The sequence below is a fragment of the Danio rerio genome, chromosome 4 (genome assembly GCF_049306965.1).
Source record: "Danio rerio strain Tuebingen ecotype United States chromosome 4, GRCz12tu, whole genome shotgun sequence".
Taxonomy (NCBI): domain Eukaryota; kingdom Metazoa; phylum Chordata; class Actinopteri; order Cypriniformes; family Danionidae; genus Danio; species Danio rerio.
In genome coordinates, this window is record NC_133179.1 from 36,437,501 (window position 1) to 36,453,476 (window position 15,976).

Genomic DNA, 15,976 nt, shown 5'->3' on the forward strand with positions numbered 1-15,976 from the left:
TGTTTTTTTTATGTTATTTCTTAACTGTTAAGTAATTACAGAGGTATCTTTCTGTTTCCACTTCCCATTAATTAAATTGATACCTGCAACTAAGCATAAGATCTATTGCATGAGGCCCTTCTTCCAGATATATACCAAAACATTTATCAGAACTAATTTCAGATAAATAGATTTCTCTATTTATTGACTTCCCAACTTTATTGCTATAGTACAAACGTTTTGTAAACTCTGTATTCAAGCAGTTGGAAAGTCTTCTTGAATGAGTTCAAGGGTGAAGAGCCCAACTAAACCAGCCCCTCACTCCATTACGGTGACACAAAAAACACCTTAATTTCTGTTGGATCTCAATGAGAATAGTATGGAAGTCAAATCAGTCAGTAATAAGTGTGTCTGCTGTTGTTTGTGGAGTTGTTTAATGATCCTCTGCTGAGACTGAAGCTGTTTTATTTTATTTGATTTTATTTAATGTTGTAACTCAAGTCACTGTTTGTATTTCTTGTTTATTTTCTTCAGTAATTGTAATTATTAACAGCAGGTGTTCATCAGTGTCTGAATTCACTCATTAGTGTTCATTAAAACTGTCAGGTGAACTATATTAGTTAACTAGTGTATGAAATAGTGAACAAGGGCACAAAGTGTGATTTCAAACACAGACTTCAAAACATCGAATCTGAACTTTGTTAGCTCACAGTTTTCTGCAGTTGGTTACTTTCTCGAAAACAAAAATGTTACCCAGAAAGCACTGTTTTTAACAGAATATTACTGTTTTAGTGAAAAAACATTATTTTACCGTAGAATCTGACCGTTTTTTAACAGCAATTTTTTACAGTGTGGGAATGTCATTTTCCACTCCATTTAAGATCCTTCCTGCGTGCAACGATCACAACCACTATAACCTCCATGCCCCTTTGTTTGTTTTATGAATGATTGTGCAGGAGCATCACAGATAAAGCAATCCAGGGAAAGATGAAACACCCTATCATCCACAGTGAAACCTTGTCCTAGTGCGGAAACCTCCTCTGCAAAATCTTGGAGATATTGGTTAGGATTGCGAGGTTTGCTGTTTCCACAGAAGACACCAATGACAAACGGGTCCCTTTCAAAAGAAACTTTTCCTAAAATTGGCCAAATTTGCTTCTGTGAGCTCTTGAATAATGGCAGTCCATCTATATTGACCTGCATCTTAACTTTGTCAGTTTGTGACATCAGGCCATCTCTGTTTTGCAGCAAGTGTTCCAATATTCCAAAATGGACATACTCTCCACCATCCATTTTTTTGATTTTAAGTGTGCGTGAAATTTTCGTCAAAGTACTCACACATTTAGGAAGTGAGGGGATGTGTTTATTTAAAATTTTAAGTAGGCTGTCAGCTGCATTTTGTGTCACACCAGACTCTACAACCCACTGACGCAGCTCATCTGGCAAGTCATCAAAGGAGCCTCTGTCTTGTGTGTTACTAAAACCTAAATCTTCTTCCTCGCTGATATTGCTGAGGCAGTCTGTAAATCTGTCATCATCATCATCATCATCAGTGACATCATCATCAATGTCCCTTTCAAGGTCAGTGTTGGTGTTTGTGTTGTTTTGAAAAATTGAGGTGTTATCCCAGATCATTTCTTCATCTTGTCCTGTTTCAGAATTTGCCAGAAGATTTTCATTGAGACCAGCCACTTGGTTGTTGGTGTCAAATGTTTGTGTAGTTTGGAGATCATGAAGTATATTCTGGACACGCCTCCATGTGGTAACTGAACTCACACCTCCAAATTTTTCCATGTTTCTACAAGAATTAAAGCACAAAAATTTACATAAAATGTTTTTTAAATAACATTTTAAATAAATGTTAATGTAGAGCACCAGTCTGGTCACATTACCATGATAATATTTTCGAAAGAAGATTCTTATGCTCATCGAGCCTGCATTAATTTAGTGCATTAACATTAATATAATAACATATTTTTCTATTTGACATTTTTATTTACTATAATTACATATTATATATATAAAAAAAAAATTCTTTTTTTTGTACATTTTTTTTTTTTTGGTCAAAACTTTCCATAAATGTATTGTTCAGTCTGCATTAAATGTCTTGTCAATTCAAAAATACAAGTTGCCAACTAGTACAGCTTAACATTTTATGTTGCCTTAACTAAAAGCAGCAAGAACAATAATGTTTTAACATTTTTACAGTGTAGATAAGAAATTGTTCAAAGACTTTGACTAATTTAGCTGCCACATTAAATTATTATCTAATTAATTATGTGAAGTCTGTCTAATTTGCCTATTTGATAACTAGTCTACTTTTGGACTTTATGTGTTCTCACTATAAAAGCTAGCCCCTTTTATATTGCCTAACCTAACTTAAAATATAATCATTACTCACAATAAAAATCTGTAATGAAGCAAAGAACAGAGGTTTCTCACTATCTTCCTAGTGCTAGTGCGTGATTGGAATTTCTGAACACGGCAATCAAATATACTTGAACAGCACTGTTTTAAAATCCCAATGATCTGTTCAGACGAATAAAATGGGGAAATCCCTAAATGGGATCCGCCTTGAATACGTGCCTGGAGCAACTAGCAGTCACATCACTGGAAGATAGATAATCTCTAATAAAGGTAAGTTAAACGTTGTTTCATTCTAATTGAATTAGATTTTATGTTTTTTTGACGCACAGCGGCTTTGAACCAATTGAAGTTTTAATCACCAGTGTCCAGTCGCGGAGACAGTGATGTAGACGCTAAAACTTTAGTTAAACTACAAAACAACGATGCAAACTACTCAAACACTAGTAAATAGTTAACTTAATGATTATTAGACGAACACTTGATCAGCAAAAAACTTAACGTTATATATACAACCTGCACTAAGTAAACTACAAACCTTAACCCATCAAACTGTACACTAAAACTACAAATACTAACAATACATGAACAATATAAACACTACACAGTATACTTTAACCTAAAACCGAAATAACTAACTTTATCTACACAATATTTATCTAAAAAACGCGAATTCAATAGGACCAGGTCTATTTCCACCACCGTCTGCAATCAACAAACGTTAATGTAGTTTTTTCCGTTATAAGTACCGCTGACAAGAAGCATTACGTTTAATTCAAATATTTCCCCCTCTCGGTCAAGATCTGAATCGCATAACCACATAAGTATCCAAGCATCACATAATCAGTTCAAACAACTGGTTATCTTCTGCAAATTAGGGAAAAAGTGTGTGAGTGTGTGTGTGTTATCTTCTGCAAATTAGGGAAATAGTGTGTGAGTGTGTGTGTGTGTGTTTATCTATACAGATACACAGCTGTCAAGTCAAAATTCCTCCTGTAAAGAACAAAGGAATCTTCACAGTAATTCTTATAAATTTCCCGGATTCCATATCCGGGACCAGGCCATATCCTGAGCTGCTGCTGCGCTGATGGTCGTGGGGAGTGGAGAACATGAGTCTGATTCCAGCGACGCTCCAGGGACAGACGAGTCTTCGCTGAGGCCATCTTCCAGCCTAAACCACGGCGAATGAAGCTCTGCACAAGACTTTTGGCCAGCGGAGAAATTAAAATGGCCGTGCCCAACTGAGTCTGGTTCTCTCAAGGTTTTTTTTCTTCACTCCCATCAGGTGAAGTTTTTTTTTCCCTCTCCGCTGTCGCCACTGCCTCGCATGGTTCAGGATTGGTAGAGCTACGCATCGATGAATTGACTCTTCAGTGTTTGAACTCTCAGTAGTGATTAAATCACACTGAACTGAGCTAAACTGAACTGAACTGAACTTAAACACTAAAACCTGAACCACACTGTTCCAGTTACTATGACCATTTATGTGAAGCTGCTTTGACACAATCTACATTGTAAAAGCGCTATACAAATAAAGCTGAATTGAATTGAATTAAAAAAATATTTCTTGTAAAAGTCAGTTTTTATAGTATTCCTTTATTTTAGTTTGGCTTAAATAAAAGCAATTAAACTATTTTAATGTCAATAATATTAGCCTCCTTAAGAATATATTTTATTGTTCACAAAACAAAGTTATCCAGTAACTTTCCTAGTTAACCTGCTTAATCCTTAAAATTGCACTTTAAGCTGAATGCTGGAATCTTGCAAAATAACTAGTAAAATATTATGTACAGTCATCATGACAGAGACATAAAAAATTTTCCTTTTTTTGAAAAATGAATATGATTTTTTTTCAGAGCTTGTTCATCCAGAATAATTCTTTAATTAAAGTTAACCTATACACTCTCTCAGGATATATTATAAGTGTTATTCAGCAACCCAAAAAGCAGAGGTGCCCTGAGAAAAATTTCTTAGTGGTGGCCAGAAAAAGCCACACCGAATCTTTGGGTGGAACACAAAAAATAATGAATTCAGTGTAACATTATATTTTTGTTTCTGGTAAATGAAATAATGTGTTTTTAATTTATTTAATTAATTAATCTTGAAATATTCCAATTTATTCCTTGAGGTAATTCAGCAAGTACATGTGCGAACCAAAAAAAAATATATATATATCAATATTTAGTTTATTTTGTCTTCATGTTTTTGGTTATTGAATTCATGTAGAAAATTGTGTGCCTTGTTTAAAAATGTTCTTGTTCATGACATCATGAATGGTGAATGTGTGTTTTTACAGGTCAGTTGATAGCAACGTTGTCTAGTGCCTGGAGTGCCAGAAGCCACAGACCACTCTCTCTGTACACCTGACCAGGCTGTGCATGAAGGCCAGCACACCAGCGGAGAGAGCCAAGGAGCTTTCAACAAGATGCCAATGCATGGAAAACTGCACTTTAGGATCTCAATGCCAGTTTGCATTCCGTCAAATAAGATATGTGCAACTAATGGACAAAAATTTTCTTTGTGCAATCATCCATATTTGTGTTTAATTGGTCCTGGGGTATGGTTCTTGCGTATGGTGTGACTGGTCTTGAGTTTCAAATTCCAGTCAAGGCCACTCTCATTAACATGAAATCACAACCTTTCTGCAGCTATTTTCTAGTTTGCATTTCATCATCATCCACCAAACATGAGACTATTAGTTGAAAGCCACGGGGTACTTGAAGTCAAGATCTCCATTACCAGAGCTTAGCTAAACCTTTTATGTTTGTAACGTGATTGGATAATTCAAGCAAGATTGGATGAATCTTAATTGAAGTGTGCAGCTAGTCTGAGAATTTGAAGCTAACTATTGTCCTCAGATCATTACACCTAAGCTTTGAGTAGACAAGTCAGGATTTTTTCACACAACTTAAAAGTAACCCAACAAACACAACTTGAACCCACATTCCCCAGCTTTGAAGGGTGATGCCTTATCTATTAGGCCACTGGGCCAATACTAGCATTTGCTATATTTGTTGTATGACTCAGGAAGTTCTTGTAACTCAGAGAACAGCACTTTAGGATCCCTATTGCATTCAGACGATCTGGTGTGTGCAACTAATGACAAATCAGCTTCTCTGAAGAGTTTTCCATTATAATGTCTTTTTGACCTAAGAGTATGAACCTAGTTTTTTGAAGGTCGCACTGGATTGTGCTGCACAGCCAACTTCAAAAAACTGCATCAAAGACAACCCAGGTGGGACTTGAACCCACAATCCCCAGCTTCGAAGGCTGGTGCCTTAAACATTAGGCCACTGGGCCGTTTTTTACTACCTGTGAACTGTAATGTGCATCCAGGGAGTTGCGTAACAAAAACAACATGAACAAAAAGTAGATTGGACCGGTTTCACAGAATTTTTTTCTGGCACTGCCAAGCACTTCTACATGGCTTATTGGTCTTGGGGTATGATTCTCACTTAGGGTGCAAGAGGTCCTGGGTTTAAATCCTAGACGAGATCTATGTCTGTCACAGAAAAAAGCAGTGGTGCTGTGCTGTGCTGTCTAGGGTGTTTATGTGTTAATTGTAGCACCTTCAGCTGTGTTTTCAGTTAATGAACATGTAGTGGATTTCTGATCTAAATCAGTCTAACTTTTACAATTATACAGACACAAAAGAAGCATCCTATCAGATTTCTTTGAAGGAGTTATTTTAGAATTTTCATCATATTTTGCAACCATTCCTATAGGATTATTTTATAGTACAATACAGGAAAATCCTTTAGGATAATTTCTACAATATTTTAATTGGATCCAATTTATATCTTAATTAAGATATGCTTTTCTAATGTCTCTCTCAGCCTATTATACAATAGTTTTGAATGTTTAATGCAGTTTGCTTAAGCTCACCTTCATGTACTTGAGTGTACAGTTTTAGTGCACAAATTCCCAAACTAACATGTCTATACCAAAAACATATACAATGTCGCTAGACCAAACTGTGGGCTGGCCCACTCGAAACAGAAGTTCACTGAGGGCCCATAGCAAGTCCACACAAAGTGTAGTGTATATAGCCACAATGGGCAAAGTATAGGTATACTATCTGGGTCAGAAGTATGTCCTATGAGCATGCTCTGTGGGCATTTAGTAATTAACAAGTTAGGTCCCACTAATACTAAGTTGAGTCCAGGCACAAAATGTGCCTATAAGGTCCCTGTAAAGCACTTTTATGCAGGGCCATTGTGGCTTTAACACAAAACAAAACTAGTTCACTTCTACTATGTAGCAAAATAGCACAATATCACTTCAAATGCATAGTTACATATTTTGAAAGCATAAAGAAAAATCAGTAATAAATGAAGCAGCTAAAAATATAAAGACAACATGGACTATTTTTCAAAAGTTTGGGACAAAACTGCTTTAGTTTATAAAAATGCAGATATAAAAGTAACCTTGTAAATAATTATTCCTTTTTAATATGTTAGCTTTTCCATTTGAATATGTTAAAATATAATTTATTCCAATGATGTTAAAGCTGCATTTGAGGCATTTGTGTCCTACATAAAATAATTTGAGACAAAACAACAAAACATATAAAAATATACTTAGTTAGAAGAAAAACAAAGTAAGATTTTCATGTGTGTATTTTCTCTACCATTTGTACCTTAAAGGGTCACGAAACTCCAAAACACATTTTTTGAGCTGTTGACAGTCATATATGTGTCCCACACTGCTAAAAACACTTATAGGACACAAATATTTCACTAAAAAGTGTAAATTGATTGTTTTTGCGTTATTTCAAGCAAATTTGTACTTCCGGTTTGAAACAAATTTTTGAAGCTGCGTCTCAACCATGAGATAATAGCGTGTATTCCAGCGTGCAGACTGGATGTCTGTGCCAGAGTGTGTCTTATTACGTCTTACAGTGCGGCTCGAAGGACATCTTTTGCATTCAGAGCTGCTTTCGTGAAAAGATCATCGGCAACACTGCTCGAAGTTTACCATGGAGGTGAAAAGGAAGCTCCCTAACAAGGAATTGAACCCAGGCCACAGCGGTAAGAGCACTAAGTCCTAACCACAAGACCACCAGGGAAGGCCTGGCTAAAGGTTGCCCTCTAGCCTAGCTGTGGGCCTCCACCCAGGTGTGCTGCAGCTGCTCTGACAAAAATAACTCTAACGTTTGCAACCTCCTCCTGGAGAAGAGAAAGTCTCAGAGCCTGGTTCACAGTTCTTCTATGGAGGGACTGTCACATGCTCTGTGTAAAAGCATCCTATCGACACCACAACTTGCCATGACAACAAAGCACAGCATGCGTTGAAGGAACTCCATGTTTACCGGTCCATGTCCTCTTTCCAAACAGCATGCTAATGAGCACTCCTTGAACAGTGTGTGCCAGTGGCGCAATGGATAACGTGTCTGACTGATCAGAAGATTCTAGATTCGAGTTTTGGCTGGCTCGATCAGGATTTATTGCATTGCTCTCAGTCAGTGCACTGCAGTTGCAGTTTGCCCCTGCCAGAGTTGTTTGGTTCTACACAAGGTGCTGAACAGAGTGACGGTGGCACAAAGGTTAGCGCTTATGACTACGGATCAGAAGATTCTCGGTTACGGAAACCAAGAAACTGTGTATGACAGAGTGCGTAAGTGTATGAGTGGCACTTGTGCAAGCGGAGCAGGGACGTGCCAGCGATCAGAATGAACTGGAGTTTGTGCCAAGACTGGGTTTCAAGAGTTGCAGTTCCCATATGGTCTAGCAGTTAGGATTCCTGGTTTTCACCCAGGCGGCCCGGGTTCGACTCCCGGTATGGGAAGGCTTGAGTGCTTTTGCTTCTGTCCTTTTTGGCCAGCGGTCGGACTGCAGCTACCTTATAGGATGTGGTTGTGGAACTGCCCCATAAACCTTCGATAGCTCAGTTGGTAGAGCGGAGGACTGTAGGTTGGATGATGGCAATACTTAGGTCGCTGGTTCGACTCCGGCTCGAAGGACACCTTTTGCGCTCAGAGCCGCTTTCTTGCCTTCGCCAAGTTAGTTAACCACTCCTAAAAGTTCAGCATGGAGGTGAAAAGGAAGTTCCCTGACCGGGAATCGAACCCGGGCCGCGGCGGTGAGAGCGCCAAATCCTAACCACTAGACCACCAGGGAAGGTCTGCGTGAATGTTGGCCTCAAGTCTAGCTGTGGGACTCCACCCAGGTGTGCTGCAGCTGCTCTGACAAAAATAACTAACGTTTGGGAGAAGAGAAAGTCTCAGAGCCTGGATCACAGTTCTTCTTGGGAGGGACTGTCACATGCTCGGTGTAAGAGCATCCTATCGACACCACAACTTGCCATGACAACAAAGCACAGCATGCGTTTTAGGAACTCCATGTTCACCGAGCCGTGTCCTCTTTCCAAGGACCATGCTAATGAGCACTGCTGATGCGGACTGGGCCAGTGGCGCAATGGATAACGCGTCTGACTACGGCTCAGAAGATTCTAGGTTCGACTCCTGGCTGGCTCGTTCAGGATTTTTTTGCGTTGCTCTCAATGCAGTGCGGTCGCGGTTTTCCCCTGCCGGAGTTGTTCGGTTCTACTCTGGAGTGAATCGAGTTTCTGGGGCTGCCAGCACAGAGCCTGTGGGGTGCTCTCCTGGGTTCAAAGGCTGCCCCAACCGCTCTCATGTCTTGGTCCCGTACATCCCTCAGGACTTCCAGAAGAAACCAGTACAGCCACTCTCCTGGGAAGACAGCAGTGACAGCTTGTAAACCAAAATGTTTGCTGTGAGGCTAAGGCGTTCTACTGCAGCACAGATACGCATTCGAAAAGCATACAATATTCAAAAACAAAGTGCCAACCTAAAACAAGATTGCAGTCAAAATGACCACCTCAGACAAGTGTGAGCAATGTTTTAGTCTCTGTTATACGTCGGCAAATATGCCACACAGTGCAGACGCTCATACTACTGAACAGGAAGTTACCTGACTGAGAAAGGTATAAATAGAAATCGGAGCCTGCTCCAAACGACCTGGTCAGCCCCAAGTGGGCTGTAAAAACCTCCTGGAGTTTTCATTCATTTAATGTCTGGTACAAGACACTGCGTCCAACCAGTTATGTTTGAATGTCAAACCTACCCCAATCCTTAAACCAACCTCACAGTTTCCTGCTGTGTTTTATCAACCTCCCAACCTACCCCAACTCTTAACCCAATCTCACAGTAACAAACCTCCATGTGGGTTTCATTGATTCAATGTCTCGTACATGGCACAGAATACAACCTATCGCAGTTTATTAAAATCACACCTACCCCAGCCCTAGGCCCAACCACACGGTAACCTGCTGTGTTTTATTCAATTTTACTCCTACCCCAACCCTAAACACAACCTCAGAGTAAGCAGTTTATATATTTTTTTTATTTTTAGGAATGTCTACTAAAGCTACATCAATCGCAAACCCAGCCTACGTGCGGTATAAGTGCCTACCACTTAGAGGTCATCCAGCCGACTTGCAGTGTAATCTCCTCCACTTGTAGGTCTCTGAGCTGCAGCAACACCTAAGGGCTCTGACACACAGACACAAAAGAAACCATTGCTTTTAACCTACTCTTGGAGAGGAGAGAGTCTCCGACCCTGGATCTCAGGTCTTCTATGGAGGGACTGTCAGGAATCCTGTAAGAGCATCCCAACCACACAACCTCTTGCCATAAAAACAAAGCAGAATGTGTGGTGAAGGAACTCCGGGTTGACAGAGCCTTGTCCTTGCTTCAAGCAAAGTGCTAACAAGGTGCTGAACAGAGTGACGGTGGCACAAAGGTTAGCGCTTATGACTACGGATCAGAAGATTCTCGGTTTACGGAAACCAAGAAACTGTGTATGAGAGAGTGCGTAAGTGTATGAGTGGCACTTGTGCAAGCGGAGCAGGGACGTGCCAGCGATCAGAATGAACTGGAGTTTGTGCCAAGACTGGGTTTCAAGTGTGGCAGTTCCCATATGGTCTAGCGGTTAGGATTCCTGGTTTTCACCCAGGTGGCCCGGGTTCGACTCCCGGTATGGGAAGGCTTGAGTGCTTTTGCTTCTGTCCTTTTTGGCCAGCGGTCGGTCTGCAGCTACCTTATAGGATGTGGTTGTGGAACTGCCCCGTAAGCCTTCGATAGCTCAGTTGGTAGAGCGGAGGACTGTAGGTGGGATGATGGCAATCCTTAGGTCGCTGGTTCGACTCCGCCTCGAAGGACATCTTTTGCGCTCAGAGCCGCTTTCTTGCCTTCGCCAAGTGAGTTAACCACTCCTCAAAGTTCAGCATAGAGGTGAAAAGCAAGTTGCCTGACCGGGAATCGAACCCGGGCCGCGGCGGTGAGAGCGCCAAATCCTAACCACTAGACCACCAGGGAAGGTCTGCGTAAAGGTTGGCCTCAAGTCTAGCTGTGGGCCTCCACCCAGGTGTGCTGCAGCTGCTCTGACAAAAATAACTAACGTTTGCAACCTCCTCCTGGAGAAGAGAAAGTCTCAGAGCCTGGATCACAGTTCTTCTTGGGAGGGACTGTCACATGCTCGGTGTAAGAGCATCCTATCGACACCACAACTTGCCATGACAACAAAGCACAGCATGCGTTGAAGGAACTCCATGTTCACCGAGCCGTGTCCTCTTTCCAAGCAGCATGCTAATGAGCACTGCTGACGTGGACTGGGCCAGGGGCGCAATGGATAACGCATCTGACTACGGATCTGAAGATTCTAGGTTCGACTCCTGGCTGGCCTATTCAGGATTTTTTTGCGTTGCTCTCAGTGCAGTGCGGTCGCGGTTTGCCCCTGCCGGAGTTGTTCGGTTCTACTCTGGAGTGAATCGAGTTTCTGGGGCCGCCAGCACAGAGCCTGTGGGGTGCTCTCCTGGGTTCAAAGGCTGCCCCAACTGCTCTAATGTCTTGGTCCCGTACATCCCTCAGGACTTCCAGAAGAAACCAGTACAGCCACTCTCCTGGGAAGATGGCAGTGACAGCTTGTAGACCAAAATGTTTGCTGTGAGGCTAAGGCGTTCTACTGCAGCACAGATACCATTCGAAAAGCAGACAATATTCAAAAACAAAGTGCCAACCTAAAACAAGATTGCAGTCAAAATGACCACCTCAGACAAGTGTGAGCAATGTTTCAGTCTCTGTTATATGTCGGCAAATATGCCACACAGTGCAGACTGGGCCAGTGGCGCATACTGTCACCTGTAAGTTGTGGTTATTCTTGGTTACACTGGCCAATCACGTTCTGAGTTGGAACCAAGATTTTTTTTAATTCTTGGTCATGCTGGCCAATCACATCCCGAGCTGGAACCAAGATTCACCCTATTCTTTGTTACGGCAGCCAATCGTGTTCCGAGTTACAATGAACGCTATGGCCAATCAGAGCCCTTATACCATTCAATATTTGTACTGTTATAACAGATTTCGTTGCAGATTAATTCGGACAACAATTGCAAACTAAGTATTTTTATAACAAGTTGGTTTAAATGAATAACCATTACAGTAACGTTGAATACTACACTGTTAAAAATTGTCCCGTTAAAAAACAGTAAAATACTGCCAGCTGCAGTTGCCAGCAATGTACTGTTATTTTACAGTATGTTGCTGTAAAAATACATGGACTACATTGATTTACACAATACTCAAGTGAACTCATTTTGCTCACTGAAAGCAACTGCCTCAACTTGGTCAACTGCTGAATGAGTTTATGAAGTAATGTACTATAAATGCTTAGAAGCATACTTATAATGATAACTTATTTTAGTTAATTAGAAAAGTTCGGTTTAACTCTAATTTCTTATTTTTCACAACAGCACACATACATGTAAATCTGGAATCACCAGTGAGATTCTGACTGCATCAGCAACTAAACAGCCGCTCTCTTTAAATAGAAAAAAACCATGCCGAATAACATCAGCAGTTCATTGTTCATCTTTAACTCATACACTGGCTCTACTCTCCTCCACAACGGTGACAGACAGAAGAAATTAGCTTCAGGTCTTACAGTAAAATACTGTTTTTTCCTTGATTTAACAGTAATCTACTGGCAGCTGTGGTTGCCAGCAATCTACTGTTTTTTTACAGTCTACTTCCGTAGTTTAAGTTAACAGTATATTACTGTTAAAATACATTTTTACACTGTGTTTTTACCTCTCACACCTTTAACCCTTTAAACCCCAGAGCATATACTTCAGTTTTTATTGAAGTGTCCACACTACTGAGTGTTCAAGAAACATGGAGCAAAGCTGAAGTAAATTCATTAATTAACTGACTAATTAAATGATAATTGAGGATTAACAATGAACAAATGAAGAAATACTGAAGGGAAAAAAACAAGAACAGAACATACAAAACTTTAGTCACAGCTTTATAATGAAATAACCTGAAGAACAACAAATGATTAAATCATTGAAATGATCAGCGGATGATTAAACAACTCTACAAACATCATCACCAGCTACACTTATTACTTAATACATGTATTTTTGTATAACATCTACTAAAGTTCTTCTTGAGAAAAAAGTTAAAGTTTTACGTCACCATCATGGAGAACAGAGTTTGCTTTAGTTGGGCTCTTAGCCCTGTCATATTTAACATTTATATATCTTGGCTGCTGCAATTGTTAAGAACTTAGTTTATAAAGCTCCTTTGTTGAGGCAAGCCAGCCAAAAACCTCAATAAGATCTGGTGATGTTCATGTTGCTATTAAATGACAGAGTCTGTTCTCATTTAGTATAATAAAATTTACTGCTGCTATTCAATGTTAAATCTATTGTTTTACATTATATGTCTATATATATATGGCAATGATTTCTGGGAGTTTTTAAGAATATCTTGGACAATAACACTGCTCTATGGTGTCAATCGCACTCAAAGAGACATCAATAATCAGCATATGAACCTCAATAATGGTGACAACTAACAAAATTAACAGTTTAACTCACAAACAGGCAACTGAAAGTCTAAACATAAACAACAGCAGAATAAAACACAAATAAAGAAAACCGTTAGACCATTATACAACATTTATTTATACCGCAATGCATACTGGGATATTTATACAGTGCCACTCCCAGCATGCATTGCAGCATGAAACATTTGAGATGTTACCATTGTTGAGATACAAGGTCAGATTCATGAGGTCTGAGTGTGTCCTTGTCATAACTGAACTGTTTTTGTATGTTATTTCTTAACTGTTAAGTAATTACGGAGGCATCTTTTCTGTTTCCACTTCTCATTAATTAAGTTAATACCTGCAACTAAGCATAAAATCTATTGAATGAGGCCCTTCTTCCAGATTTATACCAAAACATTTATCAGAACTAATTTCAGACAAATAGATTTCTCTATTTATTGACTTCCCAACTTTATTGCTATAGTACAAGCGTTTTGTAAACTCTGTATTCAAGCAGATGGAAAGTCTTCTTAAATGAGTTCAAGGGTGAAGAGCCCAACTAAATCAGCCCCTCACTCCATTACGGTGACACAAAAAACACCTTAATTTCTGTTGGATCTCAATGAGAATATTATGGAAGTCAAATCAGTCAGTAATAAGTGTGTGTCTGCTGTTGTTTGTGGAGTTGTTTAATGATCCTCTGCTGAGACTGAAGCTGTTTTATTTTATTTTATTTTATTTAATGCTGTAACTCAAGTCACTGTTTGTATTTTTTGTTTATTTTCTTCAGTAATTGTGATTATTAACAGCAGGTGTTCATCAGTGTCTGAATTCACTCATTAGTGTTCATTAAAACTGTCAGGTGAACTATATTAGTTAACTAGTGTATGAAATAGTGAACAAGGACACAAAGCGTGATTTCAAACACAGACTTCAAAACATAGAATCTGAACTCTGTTAGCTCACAGTTTTCAGCAGTTGGTTACTTTCTCGAAAACAAAAATGTTACCCAGAAAGCACTGTTTTTAACAGAATATTACTGTTTTAGTGAAAAAACATTATTTTACCGTAGAATCTGACCGTTTTTTAACAGCAATTTTTTACAGTGCAGTATTCACTCTATATTTACTTTTTCTTGATTTAAACTGTCCTTTAATTCCTTTCTAACCTCTACTTCTTCATGTGCTTTTGCTTTTTGTATTGATTTACTCATTTTAATCGTATACTTTTTAATTTCATATTTTGTGTTATCCTACCATATTCTTTTATCTTCATGATACATCTCATTTTGTATTTCAGTATTTATCAAGTCCACTATTGCCTTTCTATAAGGTTCTCCTTTTAAAATTTCTGTATTTAAAATCCATATCCCTTTTCCTCTTTCGGTTTCATTAAAATCAATCTTCATTAATAAAAACTTGTGGTCGCTTAGCGCTGTTTCTTTAAAATAAACACTCTATAAAATCACCCAGTTTTTCCTTGCATAAAATAAAATCAATCCTACTTTGCTTTAAGTTACCAGCTACTAAATGTCTTCTTGAATATTCTCTTTTTCCTTCATTCCTTACTCTCCATATGTCAACTTCTTTGTGCTCTGCCATTAGTTTCTGCAACTCTTTTCTCCCAGTGTCATTCCTAAAAACCATGCCATCCGCTAAATCAGTTCTATTAAAAACCGTGTTAAAATATCCAATTAAAATAGTTTCTCCCCATAAAATCATTAGATCATTTATGCAGTTTAAAAAAGTCCTTCTTTTCTTTTTCTGCTACTGGAGCATGAATGTTACATAATGTTGTATTATTTTCTCTCATTCTAATAGCAAGGCATTTTCCCTCTTTATCATTGTATATTTCTTCCACATCATTCTTTATATCTTCTTTGACTAAAATAGCGACCCCTCTTCCCATCCTTCCATCACCATTGTTATAAAATATATCCCCCCTCCATCTCCTTTTAAAATCTTCCATCACGCCATTATTCCAATTAGTCTCTTGTAAACAAATTAAGTTTTGTTTTTTGCACAGTTCCTTTACCTTGTCAAATTTTCCAACATTCAAAAGACCTCTTGTATTAAAACTAACACAATTAAAAACCATTAAAAGAAAAGATAAAAATAAATACTTAAAATTAGTGCTACCAAAATTAACGCATGCGATTAATTTTAAATAATTAACGCATTAAAAAAAATTAACGCATGCAGGTTTTTTTACTTCCTGTTGTGGTAGACATGTGTTCAACATGCAATAAATGTGGATAAGACCAAGGAAGCACTTTTTGAAGGAAAGTTCCAGTATAAAACAATTAGGTACATCACAGGTTATCCAGAATTTCATGCAATTTCGGGTGTTTCATTTTTAACTTTCGACTTCTGTTGTAAGTTGATACCGCATGGCGAACAGAAACAAAATCATCCGCATTTCATGACTCGGTGTTCCTGTAAGGTAAGGTTCCTTTTAAGGCTACGCGGTAAAATTTTAATAAGAGTATTATCTTAATCATATTAAAATCGGAGTATTGGTGTCTTACGTAAATGTACTCAGTACGTCTGGTGAAGTCGCGAGCTGTCAAAGACAGGACATTACTCTGCCTTTCAGCATGAGCCCTCCAAGTTTAGCGTGTTTCCTCATTAAACGCAACGAAAGCGTATACTTCGCGTTGTTGTGTCAGAATCCTTGTGAAATACAGTAATACTTTAGGACGCTTAGTTTAAGCAAATTTGATGAACTTGATCATGCGTGTTGAATCTGAGGGGAGTCGCTCCAGTATGGAAGGCCGTTGG

The 15,976-nt window shown here is 38.9% G+C and overlaps 1 protein-coding gene and 8 non-coding genes across 9 annotated transcripts in view; 5 read left to right on the plus strand and 4 right to left on the minus strand.

Moving 5' to 3' along the window:
* zgc:173607 overlaps positions 1-15,976 on the minus strand; it is a 791,925-nt gene that overhangs the window by 757,357 nt on the left and 18,592 nt on the right. The window lies entirely within an intron of this gene.
* Positions 5,571-5,643, minus strand: trnar-ucg (transfer RNA arginine (anticodon UCG)). Its single transcript has one exon. It is a non-coding gene; the product is annotated as a tRNA-Arg (tRNA).
* On the plus strand, positions 8,059-8,130 carry trnae-uuc (transfer RNA glutamic acid (anticodon UUC)). The gene has a single exon. It is a non-coding gene; the product is annotated as a tRNA-Glu (tRNA).
* Positions 8,219-8,305, plus strand: trnay-gua (transfer RNA tyrosine (anticodon GUA)). Its single transcript is given in 2 exon segments — positions 8,219-8,255; positions 8,270-8,305. It is a non-coding gene; the product is annotated as a tRNA-Tyr (tRNA).
* trnae-cuc (transfer RNA glutamic acid (anticodon CUC)) lies at positions 8,391-8,462 on the minus strand. Its single transcript has one exon. It is a non-coding gene; the product is annotated as a tRNA-Glu (tRNA).
* trnar-acg (transfer RNA arginine (anticodon ACG)) lies at positions 8,746-8,818 on the plus strand. Its single transcript has one exon. It is a non-coding gene; the product is annotated as a tRNA-Arg (tRNA).
* trnae-uuc (transfer RNA glutamic acid (anticodon UUC)) lies at positions 10,278-10,349 on the plus strand. Its single transcript has one exon. It is a non-coding gene; the product is annotated as a tRNA-Glu (tRNA).
* trnay-gua (transfer RNA tyrosine (anticodon GUA)) lies at positions 10,438-10,524 on the plus strand. The gene is given in 2 exon segments: positions 10,438-10,474; positions 10,489-10,524. It is a non-coding gene; the product is annotated as a tRNA-Tyr (tRNA).
* Positions 10,610-10,681, minus strand: trnae-cuc (transfer RNA glutamic acid (anticodon CUC)). The gene has a single exon. It is a non-coding gene; the product is annotated as a tRNA-Glu (tRNA).